Source organism: Loxodonta africana, chromosome 11 (genome assembly GCF_030014295.1).
Source record: "Loxodonta africana isolate mLoxAfr1 chromosome 11, mLoxAfr1.hap2, whole genome shotgun sequence".
Lineage (NCBI taxonomy): Eukaryota > Metazoa > Chordata > Mammalia > Proboscidea > Elephantidae > Loxodonta > Loxodonta africana.
In genome coordinates, this window is record NC_087352.1 from 80352981 (window position 1) to 80375182 (window position 22202).

The window sequence follows — 22202 nt, forward strand, 5'->3', positions numbered from 1 at the left end:
TTTTTCCACATACTGTTTTGTGCTGAGACATTTTTCTTAGTAAATTGTGAGATCCTCATTTTCATAGTGTTTGACTTTATGTTAGTTGAGTCGTTACGTTTTTCTTGGCTTTTATCTTGAGTTATGGAGTTGTTATACCTTTTTGTGGTTACCTTATTATTTACCCCTATTTTTCTAAGTAAAAACCTAACTTGTATCGTTCTATATCGCCTTGTATCACTCTCCATATGGCAGTTCAGTGCCTCCTGTATTTAGTCCCTCTTTTTGTTTATTGTGATCTTTTACCTATTGACTTCCATGATTCCCTGTTATGTGTATTTTTTTTTAATTAATCTTAATTTGTTTGTTTTTGTGATTTCCCTATTTGAGTTGATATCAGGACGTTCTGTTTTGTGACCTTGTGTTGTGCTGATATCTGATATTATTGGTTTTCTGACCAAACAATATCCTTTAGTATTTCTTGTAGCTTTGGTTTGGTTTTTGCAAATTCTCTAAGCTTGTGTTTATCTGTAAATATCTTAATTTCACCTTCATATTTCAGAGAGAGTTTTGCTGGATATATGATCCTTGGCTGGCAGTTTTTCTCCTTTAGTGCTCTGTATATGTCGTCCCGTTCCCTTCTTGCCTACATGGTTTCTGCTGAGTAGTCTGAACTTATTCTTATTGATTCTCCCTTGAAGGAAACCTTTCTTTTCTCCCTGGCTGCTTTTAAAATTTTCTGTTTATCTTTGGTTTTGGTGAGTTTGATGATAATATGTCTTGGTGTTTTTCTTTTTGGATCAATCTTAAATGGGGTTCGATGAGCATCTTGGATAGCTATCCTTTCGTCTTTCATGATGTCAGGGAAGTTTTCTGTCAGGAGTTCTTCAACTATTTTCTCTGTGTTTTCTGTCCCCCCTCCCTGTTCTGGGACTCCAATCACCCGCAAGTTATCCTTCTTGATAGAGTCCCACATGATTCTTAGGGTTTCTTCATTTTTTTTAATTCTTTTATCTGATTTTTTTCCAGCTATGTTGGTGTTGATTCCCTGGTCCTCCAGATGTCCCAGTCTGCATTCTAATTGCTCGAGTCTGCTCCTCTGACTTCCTAGTGCATTATCTAATTCTGTTATTTTATTGTTAATCTTTTGGATTTCTACATGTTGTCTCTCTATGGATTCTTGCAACTTATTAATTTTTCCACTATGTTCTTGAATAATCTTTTTGAGTTCTTCAACAGTTTCATCAGTGTGTTCCTTGGCTTTTTCTGCAGTTTGCCTTATTTCGTTTCTGATGTCTTGAAGCATTCTGTAAATTAGTTTTTTATATTCTGTATCTGATAATTCCAGGATTGTATCTTCATTTGGGAAAGATTTTGATTCTTTTGTTTGGGGGGTTGGAGAAGCTGTCATGGTCTGCTTCTTTATGTGGTTTGATATGGACTGCCGTCTCTGAGCCATCACTGGGAAACTAGTTTTTCCAGAAAATCCGCTAAAAAAAATGCAGTCAGATCCCTATCAGAATTGCCTTTGGATTATAACTGCCACCTTGTTCCCTGTAAGGATGAAAGTCTGAGGTTTGGATCGTATATGCTTGGCTGAGGCTGGTTCTGTGTTTTTAGTCCAATTAGGGGTGGATTTTTGGTCCCTGGGTTTTTTTTTTTTGTTGTTGTTGTTGTTCCTTCTCTCAGGCCGAAAGAGTGGATTAGGAAAAGACCAAAAGAAAAAAAAAGGGGGGGAAAGCAAAGCCGCCGTGGAGCCAGAGGAGCCATTCTCCCTCTGGTTCAGGCAATTCGGATGTTAATGAAGCCGCCTGGGGAGGGTGGGGGAGGGATCAGAGAGATAGGAGAGTAGCACCTCAGAATATAGCCAGAGTTGCTTGTCTTGCTTGGAATGACTATTATATCTGAGATTCCCGTGAGGCGTGTCACCTATGTGTGCTGGCTGTGTGGAGATTGCCCCCGGGGGGTCTGGCCCGCTGAAGTCACAGTCAGATCCTCCGCTGCCAGCCCCACGCCCAACGTCAAGGTTCCCCTGCTGGGATGGTGCACTCTTGACTCCAAAATCAGTCGCTGCCTCCCGGGGACTTCTCGTCCCGCCACCCACGTCGCCGTGCCGCCTCTGAGAACTGGCTGGGCCCCCTCCCGGGGTTAGTTCAGGTGAGTGGAGCAGCTCCCCGTGCTTGTGCCATGACCCCGTGTCCCGGCCGGGAAGCTGCTCTCCCCACTCCAAGACCAGTCGCTGCCTCCCGGGGACTTCTCCCACCGGCTCCGTCACCACGCCACCAGCGCGAACCGGCTGGGCCCCCTCCCGGGGTGAGTTCGGAGGCTAGGGCTGGGCCCCTTGTTTGTGCCATCTGCTCCCCTGGGCTCTGCCCTAAATCGGGCGCCAAAGGTTACCTGACTGGTACGCTGGCTCCAGGCTCTGAAAACAATCGCTGCTTCCCCGTCTTTGTTCGTTCTCCATCTCTAAATCTGTGTTTGTTGTTCAAGGTTCGTAGATTGTTATGTATGTGATCAATTCACTTGTTTTTCTGAGTCTTTGTTGCAAGAGGGATCCGAGGTAGCATCTACCTAGTCCGCCATCTTGGCCCCGCCCCCCAGGTATCTTTATAAACACTTTTCACACAGTTGGGCTGTAGGATGATGAATATAATACTCCAGTAGATTTTCTAAGAAGAAAATCAATGGAAAAGAACTCCCTGATAAAAGCCCCACATTGCAGGTTATTGAAAGACTCTTCCTATGAAGGGGGATTGGACCATGTCGTCCCTTCATTCCCATGAGCTGCCTTTAGAAGTTGTCTCTTGCCTATTCCTTCCCTCTACCTACATAAGACCCAAGGAAAGATAATTCATTTTCAAGAAATGTAATGCATATCAGTATCTCTGCAACATATTTCTCTAAAATTATATTTCTCTGCCCTTTTAATTTCTCAAAAGATGAAAAAACAAAAGTTTGCTTCATTTTATCTGAAAATTTCACACTTTTAAATTTCATGCTATTAACAGTAGTAGAAATGGCAAAGGGGTCAGAAATTAAAGAGTAAACCTAACTCTTCCCATAATTATGTATTTCCTAAATCAGTAATACAATTACTCTGCTACTGTATTTTTATGGATACAGTCATTTAAGTAAATTAAGAGAATCCAAATCAACAGATCTTATCACATATCCAAGCAAATGAAATGTTCTAGAATATAGCATAACAGTAGTCACAGTATAGCTCATAAGACAATGATGAAATGAAGATGAGACTGAAGATAAAAGAGGAAAAAGGAAGAAAATGAGAGAAGGTACTGGATTCATCCCATTAGTCGCAATTGCCAAAGATGTGAGCTTGTTGACACATGGGAAATTTCTTCCCCAATTGCTACATTTATGCTAGAGATTTTTGACAGCTTTATAAGTGGGTCTGACACATAATAGGTACTCAATTAGCATATTTGATTAACGTCATTATTAAAGTCAGACAGTGTGGAGTAGCGGAAAGAACATTGGTTTCAGAGTCAGACCCCTGTATTCAAAACCCAGCTCTCCGTTTACTCTAGATCCTTAAATTCCTTGAGGTACAATCTCCCCCTTTACAAATCATGAAAAATATGAACCCCTCAGTTGTCTGTTGTAAAATACCTTTTGTGAAATGCCTATCGCTGTGCTTAGTACACAGAAGATCTAAATAAAAATCCAATATTATTGTTGCTGCCATCTTGATAACTATCTATACTGTATTTGGTAAGATTCCAGGAGCAACATTTCTTCTCCAAAACAACTTCAGTCATATAGTGCTTAACGTTTTACATTATTCTAATTACAGCCAAAATATTTGGCCACAGACTCACCTTGGGATGTATTAAACTTGAAAAGTATGTTTACTTTTCAATTTATAGGTTTTTTTCCACAGTACACATTGCCCCAATAGCCTGTTCCACAGGCTATGTTTTAAATTATTTACTGTAGCTCTTCTGACAAAAACTTTTTTTTTTTTTTATTTATTCATGATCTCTACAAATGGGGGTTAATTTCCTTCTGGACTCACATATATCCACTGAGAAGTATGAAAAGTCTACTCTGGCATGTGCCTGTGGCTTTCCTTCCTGATAATGATTTCTATTTTCCCCTTTGACTGCGTGCTTCTGGCTACTGTAGGCATGTCCTTTACCTGGTCCAACCAGGCACCTGGGCAAATACACACAGGTAGGTGCATTCTAGTCCTGAAAATTTATAAGAAAGTTGAAATAATTTGTATTCATTTAATCCTCTTAACGAACATGTGAAGGAAGAATTATTATCTTCATTTTACAGACAAGGAAAAAAGGGATCAGAGATTTTAACTGATATATTAAAATCACCTTATTAGAGGCGGAGCCAAGATGGCGGACTAGGCAGAAGTTACCTCGGATCCCTCTTACAACAAAGACACGGAAAAACAAGTGAATCGATCACATACATAACAATGTACGAACTCTGAGCAACAAACACAGATTTAGAGACGGAGAACGAACTAATAAGGGGAAGCAGCGATTGTTTCCAGAGCCTGGAGCCAGCGTACCAGTCAGGTACGGCACAAGCACAGAGAGCTGCTCCACCCCCCTGAACTAACCCTGGGAGGGGGACCAGCCGGTTCCGCGGGCGGCGTGGGACGCAGCCGGTAGGAGAAGTCCCCGGGAGGCAGTGACTGGTCTTGGAGCAGAAAGAGCAGCATCCGAGCCGGGGAACCGTCCCGCAGGGATTTGGACTGGACGCAGCGGATTTTCTGGAAAAACTAGTTTCCCAGTGATGGCTCGGAGGCAACAATCCATATCAAACCACTTAAAGAAGGAGACCATGACAGCTTCTCCAAACCCCCAAACAAAAGAATCAAAATCTTTCCCAAATGAAGATACAATCTTGGAATTATCAGATACAGAATATAAAAAACTAATTAACAGAATGCTTAATGATATCACAAATGAAATTAGGATAACTGCAGAAAAAGCCAAGGAACACACTGATAAAACTGTTGAAGAACTCAAAAAGATTATTCAAGAATATAGTGGAAAAATTAATAAGTTGCAAGAATCCATAGAGAGACAACATGTAGAAATCCAAAAGATTAACAATAAAATAACAGAATTAGATAATGCACTAGGAAGTCAGAGGAGCAGACTCGAGCAATTAGAATGCAGACTGGGACATCTGGAGGACCAGGGAATCAACACCAACATAGCTGAAAAAAAATCAGATAAAAGAATTAAAAAAAATGAAGAAACCCTAAGAATTATGTGGGACTCTATCAAGAAGGATAACCTGCGGGTGATTGGAGTCCCAGAACAGGGAGGGGGGACAGAAAACACAGAGAAAATAGTTGAAGAACTCCTGACAGAAAACTTCCCTGACATCATGAAAGATGAAAGGATAGCTATCCAAGATGCTCATCGAACCCCATTTAAGATTGATCCAAAAAGAAAAACACCAAGACATATTATCATCAAACTCACCAAAACCAAAGATAAACAGAAAATTTTAAAAGCAGCCAGGGAGAAAAGAAAGGTTTCCTTCAAGGGAGAATCAATAAGAATATGTTCTGACTGCTCAGCAGAAACCATGTAGGCAAGAAGGGAATGGGACGACATATACAGAACACTGAAGGAGAAAAACTGCCAGCCAAGGATCATATATCCAGCAAAACTCTCTGTGAAAAATGAAGGCGAAATTAAGATATTTACAGACAAACACAAGTTTAGAGAATTTGCAAAAACCAAACCAAAGCTACAATAAATACTAAAGGATATTGTTTGGTCATAGAACCAATAATATCAGATATCAGCACAACACAAGGTCACAAAACAGAAGGTACTGATATCAACTCAAATGGGAAATCACAAAAACAAACAAATTAAGATTAATTAAAAAAAAAATACACATAACAGGGAATCATGGAAGTCAATAGGTAAAAGATCACAATAATCAAAAAGAGGGACTAAATACAGGAGGCATTGAACTGCCATATGGAGAGTGATACAAGGCGATATAGAACAATACAAGTTAGGTTTTTACTTGGAAAAATAGGGGTAAATAATAAGGTAACCACAAAAAGGTATAACAACTCTATAACTCAAGATAAAAATCAAGAAAAACGTAACGACTCAACTAACATAAAGTCAAGCACTAAGAAAATGAGGATCTCACAATTTACTAAGAAAAACGCCTCAGCACAAAAAAGTATGTGGAAAAATGAAATTGTCAACAACACACATAAAAAGGCATCAAAATGACAGCACCAAAAACTTATTTATCTATAATTACCCTGAATGTAAATGGACTAAATGCACCAATAAAGAGACAGAGTCACAGACTGGATAAAGATACATGATCCATCTATATGCTGCCTACAAGAGACACACCTTAGACTTAGAGACACAAACAAACTAAAACTCAAAGGATGGAAAAAAGTATATCAAGCAAACAATAAGCAAAAAAGAAGAGGAGTAGCAATATTAATTCCTGACAAAATAGACTTTAGACTTAAATCCACCATAAAGGATAAAGAAGGACACTATATAATGATAAAAGGGACAATTGATCAGGAAGACATAACCATATTAAATATTTATGCACCCAATGACAGGGCTGCAAGATACATAAATCAAATTTTAACAGAATTGAAAAGCGAGATAGATACCTCCACAATTATAGTAGGAGACTTCAACACACCACTTTCAGAGAAGGACAGGACATCCAGTAAGAAGCTCAACAGAGACACGGAAGATCTAATTACAACAATCAACCAACTTGACCTCATTGACATATACAGAACTCTCCACCCAACTGCTGCAAAATATACTTTTTTTTCTAGCGCACATGGAACATTCTCTAGAATAGACCACATATTAGGTCATAAAACAAACCTTTGCAGAGTCCAAAACATCGAAATATTACAAAGCATCTTCTCAGACCACAAGGCAATAAAACTAGAGATCAATAACAGAAAAACCAGGGAAAAGAAATCAAATACTTGGAAAATGAACAATACCCTCCTGAAAAAAGACTGGGTTATAGAAGACATCAAGGAGGGAATAAGGAAATTCATAGAATGCAACGAGAATGAAAATACTTCCTATCAAAACCTCTGGGACACAGCAAAAGCAGTGCTCAGAGGCCAATTTATATCGATAAATGCACACATACAAAAAGAAGAAAGAGCCAAAATCAGAGAACTGTCCCTACAACTTGAACAAATAGAAAGTGAGCAACAAAAGAATCCATCAGGCACCAGAAGAAAACAAATAATAAAAATTAGAGCTGAACTAAATGAATTAGAGAACAGAAAAACAATTGAAAGAATTAACAAAGCCAAAAGCTGGTTCTTTGAAAAAATTAACAAAATTGATAAACCATTGGCTAGACTGACTAAAGAAATACAGGAAAGGAAACAAATAACCCGAATAAGAAACGAGAAGGACCACATCACAACAGAACCAAATGAAATTAAAAGAATCATTTCAGATTACTACGAAAAATTGTACTCTAACAAATTTGAAAACCTAGAAGAAATGGATGAATTCCTGGAAAAACACTACCTACCTAAACTAACACATTCAGAAGTAGAACAACTAAATAGACCCATAACAAAAAAAGAGATTGAAACGGTAATCAAAAAACTCCCAACAAAAAAAAGCCCTGGCCCGGACGGCTTCACTGCAGAGTTCTACCAAACTTTCAGAGAAGAGTTAACACCACTACTACTAAAGGTATTCCAAAGCATAGAAAATGACGGAATACTACCCAACTCATTCTATGAAGCCACCATCTCCCTGATACCAAAACCAGGTAAAGACATTACAAAAAAAGAAAATTATAGACCTATATCCCTCATGAACATTGATGCAAAAATCCTCAAGAAAATTCTAGCCAATAGAATCCAACAACACATCAAAAAAATAATTCACCCTGATCAAGTGGGATTTATACCAGGTATGCAAGGCTGGTTTAATATCACAAAAACCATTAATGTAATCCATCACATAAATAAAACAAAAGACAAAAACCACATGATCTTATCAATTGATGCAGAAAGGGCATTTGACAAAGTCCAACACCCATTTATGATAAAAACTCTTATCAAAATAGGAATTGAAGGAAAATTCCTCAACATAATAAAGGGCATCTATGCAAAGCCAACAGCCAATATCACTCTAAATGGAGAGAACCTGACAGCATTTCCCTTGAGAACGGGAACCAGACAAGGATGCCCTTTATCACCGCTCTTATTCAACATCGTGTTGGAAGTCTTAGCCAGGGCAATTAGGCTAGACAAAGAAATAAAAGGTATCCGGATTGGCAAGGAAGAAGTAAAGTTATCACTATTTGCAGATGACATGATTATATACACAGAAAACCCTAAGGAATCCTCCAGAAAACTACTGAAACTAATAGAAGAGTTTGGCAGAGTCTCAGGTTATAAAATAAACATACAAAAATCACTTGGATTCCTCTACATCAACAAAAAGAACACCGAAGAGGAAATAACCAAATCAATACCATTCACAGTAACCCCCAAGAAGATAAGATACTTAGGAATAAATCTTACCAAGGATGTAAAAGACCTATACAAAGAAAACTACAAAGCTCTACTACAAGAAATTCAAAAGGACATACTTAAGTGGAAAAACATACCCTGCTCATGGATAGGAAGACTTAACATAGTAAAAATGTCTATTCTACCAAAAGCCATCTATACATTTAACGCACTTCCGATCCAAATTCCAATGTCATATTTTAAGGGGATAGAGAAAAAAATCACCAATTTCATATGGAAGGGAAAGAAGCCCCGGATAAGCAAAGCACTACTGAAAAAGAAGAAGAAAGTGGGAGGCCTCACTCTACCTGATTTCAGAACCTATTATACAGCCACAGTAGTCAAAACAACCTGGTATTGGTACAACAACAGGCACATAGACCAATGGAACAGAATTGAGAACCCAGACATAGATCCATCCACGTATGAGCAGCTGATATTTGACAAAGGACCAGTTTCAATTAACTGGGGAAAAGATAGTCTTTTTAACAAATGGTGCTGGCATAACTGGATATCCATTTGCAAAAAAATGAAACAGGACCCATACCTCACACCATGCATAAAAACTAACTCCAAGTGGATCAAAGACCTAAACATAAAGACTAAAACGATAAAGATCATGGAAGAAAAAATAGGGACAACCCTAGGAGCCCTAATACAAGGCATAAACAGAATACAAAACATTACCAAAAATGATGAAGAGAAACCCGATAACTGGGAGCTCCTAAAAATCGAACACCTATGCTCATCTAAAGACTTCTCCAAAAGAGTAAAAAGACCACCTACAGACTGGGAAAGAATTTTCAGCTATGACATCTCCGACCAGCGCCTGATCTCTAAAATCTACATGATTCTGTCAAAACTCAAGCACAAAAAGACAAACAACCCAATCAAGAAGTGGGCAAAGGATATGAACACACATTTCACTAAAGAAGATATTCAGGCAGCCAACAGATACATGAGAAAATGCTCTCGATCATTAGCCATTAGAGAAATGCTAATTAAAACTACGATGAGATTCCATCTCACACCAGCAGGCATTAATCCAAAAAACACAAAATAATAAATGTTGGAGAGGCTGCGGAGAGATTGGAACTCTCATACACTGCTGGTGGGAATGTAAAATGGTACAACCACTTTGGAAATCTATCTGGCGTTATCTTAAACAGTTAGAAATAGAACTACCATACAACCCAGAAATCCCACTCCTCGGACTATACCCTAGAGATACAAGAGCCTTCACACAAACAGATATATGCACACCCATGTTTATTGCAGCTCTGTTTACAATAGCAAAGAGTTGGAAGCAACCAAGGTGTCCATTAACGGATGAATGGATAAATAAATTGTGGTATATTCACACAATGGAATACTACGCATCGATAAAGAACAGTGACGAATCTCTGAAACATTTCATAACATGGAGGAACCTGGAAGGCATTATGCTGAGCGAAATGAGTCAGAGGCAAAAGGACAAATATTGTATAAGACCACTATTATAAGATCTTGAGAAATAGTAAACCTGAGAAGAACACATACTTTTGTGGTTACGAGGGGGGGAGGGAGGGAGGGTGGGAGAGGGTTTTTTATTGATTAATCAGTAGATAAGAACTGCTTTAGGTGAAGGGAAAGACAACACTCAATACATGGAAGGTCAGCTCAATTGGACTGGACCAAAAGCAAAGAAGCTTCCAGGATAAAATGAATGCTTCAACGGTCAGCGGAGCAAGCGCGGGGGTCTGGAGAACATGATTTGGGGGGACTTCTAAGTCAATTGGCAAAATAATTCTATTATGAAATCATACTGCATCCCACTTTGAAATGTGGCATCTGGGGTCTTAAATGCTAACAAGCGGCCATCTAAGATGCAGCAATTGGTCTCAACCCACCTGGAGCAAAGGAAAATGAAGAACACCAAGGCCACGCAACAACTAAGAGCCCAAGAGACAGAAAGGGCCACATGAACCAGAGACCTACATCATCCTGAGACCAGAAGAACTGGTTGGTGCCCGGCCACAATCGATGACTGCCCTGACAGGGAGCACAGCAGAGGACCCCTGAGGGAGCAGGAGATCAGTGGGATGCAGACCCCAAATTCTCATAAAAAGACCAAACTTAATGGTCTGACTGAGACTGGAGGAATCCCGGCGGCAATGCTCCCCAGACCTTCTGTTGACACAGGACAGGAACCATCCCCGAAGGCAACTCATCAGAAATGAAACAGACTGGTCAGCGGGTGGGAGAGAGACTCTGATGAAGAGTGAGCTAATTATATCAGGTGGACACTTGAGATTGTGTTGGCAACTCTTGTCTGGAGGGGGGATGGGAGGATGGAGAGCGTTGGAAGCTGGCAAAATTGTCAAGAAAGGAGAGACTGAAAGGGCTGACTCAAGAGGGGGAGAGCAAGTGGGAGTAGGGAGTTAGATGTATGTAAACTTATATGTGACAGACTGATTGGATTTGTAAACGTTCACTTGAAGCTTAATAAAAGTTATTAAAAAAAAATCACCTTATTAAAGTGATCTTACTCTCACTTCCTGGAAAAAGGATTTTCTCGTTATGCAGGGAAGAAAAACATAAATGAATTTTCTGCCTAAAGTCTGCCTACAACCAAATAAGACTTCAAATCATGGTACGTTAGGTCATAGTATGTTAGAGACATTGGAAATCACCTTGTTCAACTCCTGTCCCAATCAAGAGTCTGTTTCAATGACTTTACTGATAGATGATGGTTCTTATTTGAATGTGTATGTTGAGAAGAAACATTCTTTCTCAAAAGTAGACCCATGAAATTTTTCACATTATCTTTTTTATTAAACAATATATTTTACATACTTTTCCATGTCAGTAAATATTCTTCCTTGATATTTTTTTGTCATGGTGGTGCTGGTGATAAAAACATATACTATAATAAAGTTTTTTTAATAATAAAACACCTGCTATTACAACATTTTGCACAGAATTCAGAACGTGCTACATTTTAAATCCTTTTACATATTTATAATGATATTTTAAGAGTAAATTGAAAATTTTTTAATTCCATCTATCGATTCCTATTTAGTTTTTAAAGAGAAAAAAACAGCCTTATTATTTTTATCTGACAGTCCTTATTTTCATGTGCTGAAAGCTTCCAAATGTTTCCATACTTCATTCTCAGGCTATCTTAATCACTGGAAATTAAAGTAGGGGGGACAATAACAATTTTGATAAGGTGAGCAAATATAATTGTGGAAATCTTAATAATTGTAACTACCACTGGATATTAGGTTTCAGCACTGAAATCATTTGTTGGTGGAAACATAGCATACCAAATACATTCATCAAGTTTATTTTTTATTTTTCCCGTAAAAAATACTACAGGATTGATATAAATTGAAATTTGAATCTGGAGGGATCATTATAAACAACTGTACAATAATTACAGAAAGACAGAAAGAAAAATACAGCAAGAAAATAATGTATGAAGATATGTTCTACATCACTAGTAATTTAATAACTACAAACTAACACAGGAATGATACTACGTCTCAAATTGAAAGGATAAAATAATTTAAAAATTTTATTTATGGAGTTTCTAAAAGAAATAAAATAATGTTTGTGTTTATGCGTGTGTTTCTGAGTGTGTCCTAAAAATATAAAAATTGTAAATTCTAATTTATTGAATTTGTAATGTAAAGAAAATGTGTGTGTGTTGTAACTGAGTATGTTGTAATAGAAATATTTTGACTCATAAAAACAACTTAGAAATATTTTAAGATTTTCTTATTATACTGTAAATCACTTCGGATTCTCTCTGCTCCATGTGGTAGCCAAGAATAAAAAATAAGTCTTGGCTTCAAGCTCCACATCGACCACTCATTAGGTACATGAGCTCACACACAAATTTTGTTTCGCTGAGACTTAGTTGCCTTTTTTGTAAAGTAAACAAAATATCCGTGTCTATCTGTACAAGGCAGTAAAAAGGATGGGGATAATGCCAGTACAAATACATCGTAAACAGCACAATAATATGTACAAATAAGGTGTTATTATCATGGAGGTTCCTATAGTCCAGAGTACTGATGGCTTGAGGATGAAGCCATGATCAGTGAATGTATGTTTACCGTCCATTGAGTTCTAACATTAGTCACATATTGTTCTTGAATGATTCTAATTTTGCATAAGCAGAGCACCCTACAACTCATTAAAGCTCTAAGGCATGTGTTAACGGAGTTCTATTCGCACATCATAGGCCCCATCCTGTATGGTCCATCCTAGACATAAGACATCAACTTTATCTTTATTTCAGTAAATTATCATTTTTAAAGATAGCTACATAGAGCTATATATTTGCTTTTCATCAGAGCCCTGGTAAAGGCAAAGAACATAGCTTTTATTACGTAAATGAAGTAATTAAGGTAAATGAGTTGCCTAAATCACATTCCCATGAAATAGTTAGAACTCAAGAATTATGAATTTTAGGTAGGTGGAGCCAAGATGGTGGAAGAGACAGACACTTCCAGTGACCCTTCTTTACAACAAAGACCAGAAAAAAACAAGTGAAACAAGTATATTTATGACAAGCTAGGAGCCCTGAGCATCAAATGAAAGATTAGAAAACAAAGTGAGGGGCAGGGGAAGGAAGAGATGGCTCAGAAGCAGAGAGGAGTTACTGGACCTGAATCATGGGGATCCCTCAGGCACCATTCCCAGGAGCAGTGGCAGTGGCCTGGAACTAGCGTTCGGCCACAGTTTCCTCATGGAGAAGCAGACAGCCACACAGCCTACTCACACCTCTGGAACCAGAGAATAACAGTGCTCTCGGCAAAAGCTAAGCACTTGCACATATTTTACAGTGCCCCCCTGCTCCCAAGCTGGATTCAGCACTTGACTTCTGTGTGCCTGAGATAGGCCCTGTTGAGTGCCTAAACCCATCCTTCTGGCCTTGAGAAGGAATAAATTTGCAATTGGGGGAAAAGATAATTTGCCAGCTCCACTTAACCAGGGCAGCACAGGACAGAAGCGGCTCCTGTCTAGGCGTAAAACAGTCCATGGAGTTTGAGTACCTTTCTCCTCTGCATGGACCTGTGTGGGCCTATTTCAGGAGAATAGGCCCTTGTTGGCAGGCTCCAACTGTTTCAGCTGTGCAGTGGAGAAGTGGGTGTTTGATGTTTGACATTGCTTTGCCTATTAAACAGGGTCCTCGCCTACCCACATCAGGGGCCTAAGGACTGATAGCTCCACTCAGGTCACCCAGCCACCCACGACACGGGTCCAAGGATACTGGTGCCTCCCAGTCCTTACAACCAAAAACACTGGGTGCCCATGGTCTGTCTGCAGAACTCACCCACTTGTATGCTCTAGGGAACAGGGACACGCTTTCCTCAGAGACACATGGAGAACGATTCTCAGCCCCCTGCCTTGTTCAGAGTGTGACCCTCTGCTGCAACCAGATACCGGTACCTACACCAGTCACCCCTGCCCCCCTAATACTGTAGGACAGAGACTGTACCACACACTTGATGATCAGCTACCTGGACACCTGAGCTGAATTCATACAAAAAAAGCAAATGGACTCCTAGACTGATGTACCTGATAACAGCTCTAGCCCTCTGGGGACAGGACATCAGAGCTCCAAACACAAAAATAATCAAGCTACCTCACTAAGCAACCCATTTGGCCATATCAAAACAAAACAAAGCAAGAAGCTAAGACACAGCAAGCAAATATAAAATAAACTAATGAAATAACTCATAGATGGCTTGGAGACAACAGTCAATATCAAGTCACATAAAAAAACAGACCCTGATCACCTCAACGAGCTCTCAAAACAAAGAATCAAGGGATCTTCTAGATGAAAATACCTTCCTGGAATTACCAGAGGCAGAATACAGAAGATTAATCAACAGAACCCTTCAAGACATCAGGAAGGAAATGAGGCAATATGCAGAACAAGCCAAGGAACACACAGATAAAGCAATTGAAGAAATTAGAAAGATTATTCAGGAACATAATGAAAAATTTAGAAAGCTGGAAAAACCCATAGACAGACAGCAATCAGAAATTCAGAAGATTATCAATAAAATTACAGAAGTAGGCTCTTGATAGGAAGTCAGGGGAGCAGAATTGAACAAGGGGAAGGCAGAATTTCTGAACTTGAAGATAAGGCACTTGGCACCATTATATTTGAAGAAAAATCAGATAAAAGAACTAAAAAAAAATGAAGAAACCTTAAGAACCATGTGGGACTCTAACAAGAGAAATAGCCTACAAGTGATTGGAGTACCAGAACAGGGAAGAGTAACAGAAAATAAAGAGAGAATTGTTGAAGATTTGTTGGCAGAAAACTTCCCTGATCTCGTGAAAGATGAGAAGATATCTATCCAAGATGCTCATCAAACTCTACATAAGGTAGATTTTAAAAGAAGTTCACCAAGACATATTATAATCAAACTTGACAAAACCAAAGATAAAGAGGGAATTTTAAGAGTAGCTAGGGATAAACGAAAAGTCACCAACAAAGGGGAGTCAACAAGAATAAGCTCAGACTACTCAGCAGAAACCATGCAGGCAAGAAGGCAATGGGATGACTTATACAAAAAATTGAAGGAAAATAAACCTCAACCAAGAATCATATATCCAGCAAAACTGTCTCTCAAATATGAAGGTGAAATTAGGACATTTCCAGATAAACAGAAGTTTAGGGAACTAGTAGAAACCAAGCCAAAACTACAAGAAATACTAAAGGGAGTTTTTTGGTTAGAAAATCAATAATATCAGGTATCAACCCAAGACTAGAACACTGGGCAGAGCAATCAGAAGTCAACCCAGAGAGGAAAATCAAAAAAAATAATAAATCAGGATTTAAAAAACACTCTAAACAAGGTAACAGCGATGTTATTTTGTAAAAGAGCACAACAGAAAACAATAAAGAGGAAATAAGAAATGTAGTCATAGATCTTCCTTATGGAGAGGATGATAAGGTGATACAAAGAAATAAAAGTTAGGTTTAAGTTTAGAAAAATTGGGGTAAATAATAAGGTAGCCACAAAGATGACAAACTATCCTACATATCAAAATAAAATACAAGAAAAAAATAGAAGCTCAGCAGAAACAAAATCAACAACAACTAATATGAGAAAAGGACAATATATAATCTACTCAGCATATAAAATTAAGTGGGAACAAACACTGTCAACAACACACAAAAAAAATACGCCAAAATGAGAGCACTAAATTCATACCTATTCATAATAACGCTGAATGTAAATGGACTAAATGCACCAATAAAGAGACAGAGAGTGGCAGAATGGATTAAAAAAACACGATCTGTCTATATGCTGCCTACCAGAGACATGCCTTAAACTTACAGACACAAATAAACTAAAACTCAAAGGATGGAAAAAAATATATCAAGCAAACAACAGTCAAAAAAAGAGCAGGAGTGGCAATATTAATTTCTGACAAAATAGACTTTAAAGTTAAATTCATCATAAAGGATAAGGAAGGACACTATATAATGATTTAAGGGACAATATACCAAGAAGATATAACCATATTAAATATTTATGCACCCAATGACAGGGCTGCAAGATACATAAAACAAACTCTGTCTGCATTGAAAAGTGAGATAGATACTTCACAATAATAGTAGGAGACTTCAACACACCACTTTCAGTGAAGGATAGGGCATCCAGAAAGAAGCTCAATAAAGACACGGAAGATCTAAATGCCACAATAAACCAACCTGACCTCATAGACATACACAGAATACTCCACCCAACAGCAGCCAAGTATACTTTCTTTTCTAGTGCACATGGAACATTCTCTAGAATAGACCACATATTAGGTCATAAAGCAGGCCTTAGCAGAGTCCAAAACATTGGAATATTACAAAGCATCTTCTCTGACTGTAAGGCCGTAAAAGTGGAAAACAATAACAGAAAAAGCAGGGAAATAAATCAAACACTTAGAAACTAAACAATACCCTGCTCAAAAAAGACTAGATTATAGAAGACATTAAGGATGGAATAAAGAAATTCATAGAATCCAATGAGAATGAAAACACTTCCTATCAGAATCTTTGGGACACAGCAAAAGCAGCGCTCAGAGGTCAATTTAAATCAAGAAATGCACATGTACAAAAAGAAGAAATGGCCAACATCAAAGAATTATTCCTACAACTTGAACAAATAGAAAGTGAGCTACAAAAGAAACCCACAGTCACCAGAGGAAAACAAATAATAAAAATTTGAGCTGAACTAAATGAAACAGAAAAACAATTGAAAGAATTAACAAGACCAAAAGCTGATTCTTTGAAAAAGTCAACAAAATTGATAAACCATTGTCCAAACTGAAAAGAAAAACAGGAGAGGAAGCAAATAACCTGCATAAGAAGTGAGATGGGTGATATTACAACAGACCCAATTGAAATTAATAGAATCATATCAGATTACTATGAAAAATTGTACTCTAACAAATTTGAAAACCTAGAAGAAATGGATGAATTGCTAGGAACATACCACCTACATAAACTGACACAAAAAGAGGTAGAACACCTAAATAGGCCCATAACAAAAGAAAAGATTGAAAAGGTAATCAAAAAACTTCCCCCCCCCCCCAAAAAAAATGCCCTGGCCCGGATGTCTTCACTGCAGAGTTTTACCAGACTTTCAGAGAAGAGTTAGCATCACTGCTACTAAAGGTATTTCAGAACATAGGAAAGGATGAAATACTACCAAACTCATTCTATGAAGCCACCGTATCCCTGATATCAAAACCAGGTAAAGACACCAGAAAAAAAGAAAATTACAGACCTATATTCCTTATGAACTTAGATGCAATAATCCTCAACAAAATTCTAGCCCATAGAGTTCAACAACATATCAAAAAAATAATTCACCATGACCAAGTGGGATTCATACCAGGTATGCAGGGATGGTTCAACATTAGAAAAACAGATAATGTAATCCATCATATAAATAAGAGACAAGAATTACATGATTTTATCAACTGATGCTGAAAAGGCACTTCACAAAGTTCAACGTCCATTCATGATAAAAACTCTCAGCAAAATAGGAATAGAAGGAAAATTCCTCAACATAATAAAGGGCATTTTTACAAAGCCAATAGCCAACATCATTCTAAATGGAGAGAGCCTGAAAGCATTCCCCTTGAGATCGGGAACCAGAAAAGGATGCCCTTTATCAACACTCTTATTCAACACTGTGCTGGAGGTCCTAGCCAGAACAATTAGGCTAGATAAAGAAATAAAGGGTATCCAGATTGGCAAGGAAGAAGTAAAATTATCTCTATTTGCAGATGACATGATCTTATACACAGAAAACCCTTAAGGATCCTCAAGAAAACTACTGAAACCAATAGAAGAGTTCAGCACAGCATTGGGATACAGGATAAACAAAAAAAAAAATCAGTTGGACTTCTCTAAACCAACAAAAAGAACACTGAAGAGGAAATCACCAAATCAATACCGTTCACAGTAGCCCCCAGGAAGATAAAATACTTAGGAATAAATCTTACCAGAGATGTGAAGGACGTATACGAAGAAAACTACAATACACTTCTGCAAGAAACCCAAAGAGACCTATGTAAGTGGGAAAACATACCTTCCTCACGGATAGGAAGACTTAACATTACAAAAACGTCTGTTCTACCAAAAGCAATCTATAGATTTAATGCAATTCTGATCCAAACTCCAACAACATTTTTTAATGATATGGAGAAACAAATCACCTTCATATGGAAGGGAAATGGGCCCCAGATAAGTAAAGCATTACTGAAAAAGAAGAACAAAGTGGAGGGCCTTACTCCACCTGATTTTAGAAACTAGTTTACCACCACAGTAGTCAAAACAGCCTAGTACGGCACAACAACACATACATAGACCAATTGGACAGAATTGAGAATCCAGACATAAATCCACACACATATTAGCAGTTGATAATTGACAAAGGCCCCAAAACAGCTAATTGGGGAAAAGACAGTCTTTTTAACAAATGGTGGTGGCATAACTGGATATCCATCTGCAAAAAAAGAAACAAGACCGATACCTCACTCCATGCACAAAAACGAGCTCAAAATGGATCAAAGACCTAAATGTAAAATCTAAAACAATAAAGATCATGGAAGAAAAAAATAGAGACTACGTTAGGAGCCCTAATACATGGCATAAACAGAATACAAACATTCCTAACAAATGCAGAAGAAAAACTAGATAACTGGTAACTCCTAAAAATCACACATCTTATGTTTATCGAAAAATTTCACCAAAGGAGTAAAAAGATTACCTACAGACTGAGAAAAAGTTTTTAGTTATGACATTTCCGATCAGCTCCTGATCTCTAAAATCTACATGATACTGCAAAAACTCAACTACAAAAAGACAGATAACCCAATTAAAAAATGGACAAAAGATATGAACAGACACTTCACTAAAGAAGACATTCAGGTAGTTAACAGATACATGAGGAAATGCTCATGATCATTAGCCATTAGAGAAATGCAAATCAAAACTACAATGAAATTTCACCTCACTCCAACAAGGCTGGCATTAATCTAAAAAAAAACAAAATGATAAATGTTGGAGAGGCTGTGGAGAGATTGCAACACTTATACACTGCTGGTGGGAATGTAAAATGGTACAATGACTTTGGAAATCGATTTGGCACTTCCTTAGTAAGATAGAAATAGAACTACCATACAATCCAGCAGTCTCACTCCTTGGAATATATCCTAGAGAAATAAGAGCCTTTACATGAGCAGATATATGCACACCCATGTTCACTGCAGCACTGTTTGCAATAGCAAAAAGATGGAAGCAACCAAGGTGTCCATCAACAGATGAATGGATAAATAAATTATGGTATATTCACACAATGGAATAGTACACGTCAATAAAGAACTGTGATGAACCTGTGAAATATTTCATAACATGGAGGAACCTGGAAGGCATTATGCTGAGTGAAATTAGTCAGTTGCGAAAGGACAAATATTGTATAAGACAACTATTATAAGAACTCAAGAAACAGTTTAAACGAAGAAGAAAATATTCTTAGATGGTTATGAGAAAGGGGAGGGAAGGAGGGTAGGAGAGGAGTATTCACTAATTAGATAGCTGATACGAACTATTTTAGGTGATGAGAAAGACAACAGACAATACAGGCAAGGTCAGAACAACTGGACTAAACCAAAAGCAAAGAAGTTTCCTGAATAAACTGAATTCTTTGAAAGCCACTGAAGTAGGGGTGGGAGTTTGAGGACCATGGTTTCAGGGCACATCTAAGTCAATTGCCATAATAAAATCTATTAAGAAAACATTCTGCATCCCACTTTGGAGAGTGGTGTCTGTGGTCTTAAAGGCTAGCAAGCAGCCATCTAAGATGCATCAATTGGTCTCAACCGACCTGGATCAAATGAGAATGAAGAACACCAAGGACACAAGGTAATCACGAGCCCGAGAGACAGAAAGTACCACATAAACCAGAGACACATCATCCTGAGACCAGAAGAACTAGATGGTGCCCGGCTACAACCGATGACTGCCCTGACAGGGAACACAACAGAGAGCCCCTGAGGGAGCAGGAGAGCAGTGGGATGCAGACCCCACATTCTCATAAAAAGACCAAACTTAATGGTCTGACTGAGACTAGAAGGACGCCGGTGGTCATGGCCCCCAGACCTTCTCTTGGCCCAGGACAGGAACCATTTCCAAAGCCAGCTCTTCAGACAGGGATTCACTGGACAATGGGTTGGAGAGGGAAGCTGGTGAGGAGTGAGCTTCTTGGATCAGGTGGACGCTGGAGACTATGTTGGCATCTCCTGCCTGGAGGGGAGATGAGAGGGTAGAGAGGGTTAGAAGCTGGCGAAATGGACAAGAAAAGAGAGAGTGGAGGGAGGGAGCGGGCTGTCTCATTAGGGGGAGAGCAATTGGGAGCATGTAGCAAGGTGTATATAAGTTTTTGTGCAAGAGACTGACTTGATTTGTAAACTTTCACTTAAAAAGAATTATGAATTTTAGGGCAGTGTTCTTTGCTGTGATTCTGACAATAGTACTTATAATTAGGAATGAGTTGAAGCAACTCAATGTCCAGGAATAGGGAATTTGGCAAATAAATTATGGTACATCAATAATATTGTAGATTCATACAAAATATTGATGTAGAATAATAGAATCAACTGCAGGTTACAAACTCACAAATATTTCTTGATAATTGTAGCTGTTCCTCCAGAAAACCAGCTGCAGGTCAAAAGAACTACGAGACGTAGCATAGGGTACTATAACATTTTCACTTTCTTTTCTTTCTGTGTTTTTTTAATTCATTTTCTAGTATTATTAGAATAGCTTTAATATTTATAACCATAACTTCTAAAAATTAGATGTTTCTCCAAAAATGCCTATTCTTGGTGCACTTTAAATTTTACATAAAGCATCTGTCTATTCCACCTGTGTTTTGGCATTCAAAGAGAAATCACTTTGCAGAAAATATTTCTCCAAGACAGCAGAGTTCCTGGCAAAATGATCTGAAATTAGTCTTCTGAGAAAACATATGTGAAAGGATAATATGAGATGGGAGGTGTTCTTTTTTATGGTTAATCAAGTTGTTTCAATAGATGAATTCAATGCAGATTGTACTGAAGGCATCTAAAATCTTGTTCTTCAAAATCTTTCATTTGATCTCGCCACAGATTGTGCTTAATAGGTCTATATTTTCCCTAGAAAGGTTATTTAGTTCGATTCACAGCTAGAAATATTTCTGAACATCTCTAATTAGGAGACATCTTGTCTTCTCTGCAACTTTGTCATCCCCTTCCTCTCTGAGTGGGAGTTGTCCCACCTTAAAATTCACAGTTGACAGTATAAATAGCTGTTAACTTGAAAATGAGATATGACTGCTGCAATAGATTGCTTTCTTTCTTTTTTTTTTTTTTTTTACTAATATTTCACTGAGTTTTTGGGAAACGTTTACACAGGAAGTGAGGTTCCCATTTGACAATTTCTCCACATATTGTTCAGTAATATTAGTTACATTTATCACAATGTGTCAAAATTCTGTTTGTGTTCTGTTTGTTCCCTTTCCAGGACTCTAGTTTCCCTGCTCCCTTATCTTCTCATCTTCGATTTTGAGTAATTGTTGATCTTTTAGTCTCATACAGATGAATTTTAAGTAGAACACTGATCTTACAGGTAATTCCCTTTATTATGTGTGCCACTTTGCTGTTTTGCTAAAAGGTGATCTCAGGGGATAGCTCGTTTCTAAGTTTAAAGAGTGTCTCAGGGTGGTAGTCTCAGGGAGTCCTCTATTCGCTACTCTTTCAGTTTGTCTGGCTTTTTTTCTGTTTTAGAATTTGAATAATGGTCCACATTTTTCTCCCATTCTATCCAGAGCCATCTCTTGTGACCTTGGTCGGAACGATCAGTGGTGGCAGCCGGACACCCTCTATATCTTCTGGTCTCAGGGTAGATGAGGTTATGGATCTTGTAGACTTGTTTCTTTTCTGAGTTTTTGGTTGCCTTCTTACTGTTTTGCTCCTGTTGAGTAAAGACCAGTAGTTGCGTCTTAGAAGGCCCTCACAAGCTTCTAAGACCCCAGATGCTACTCACTTCACTAGGATGAAAATCATGATTTTTGTGACTGTGTTGTCTCATGAGACTATAGTGCTAAGCTTT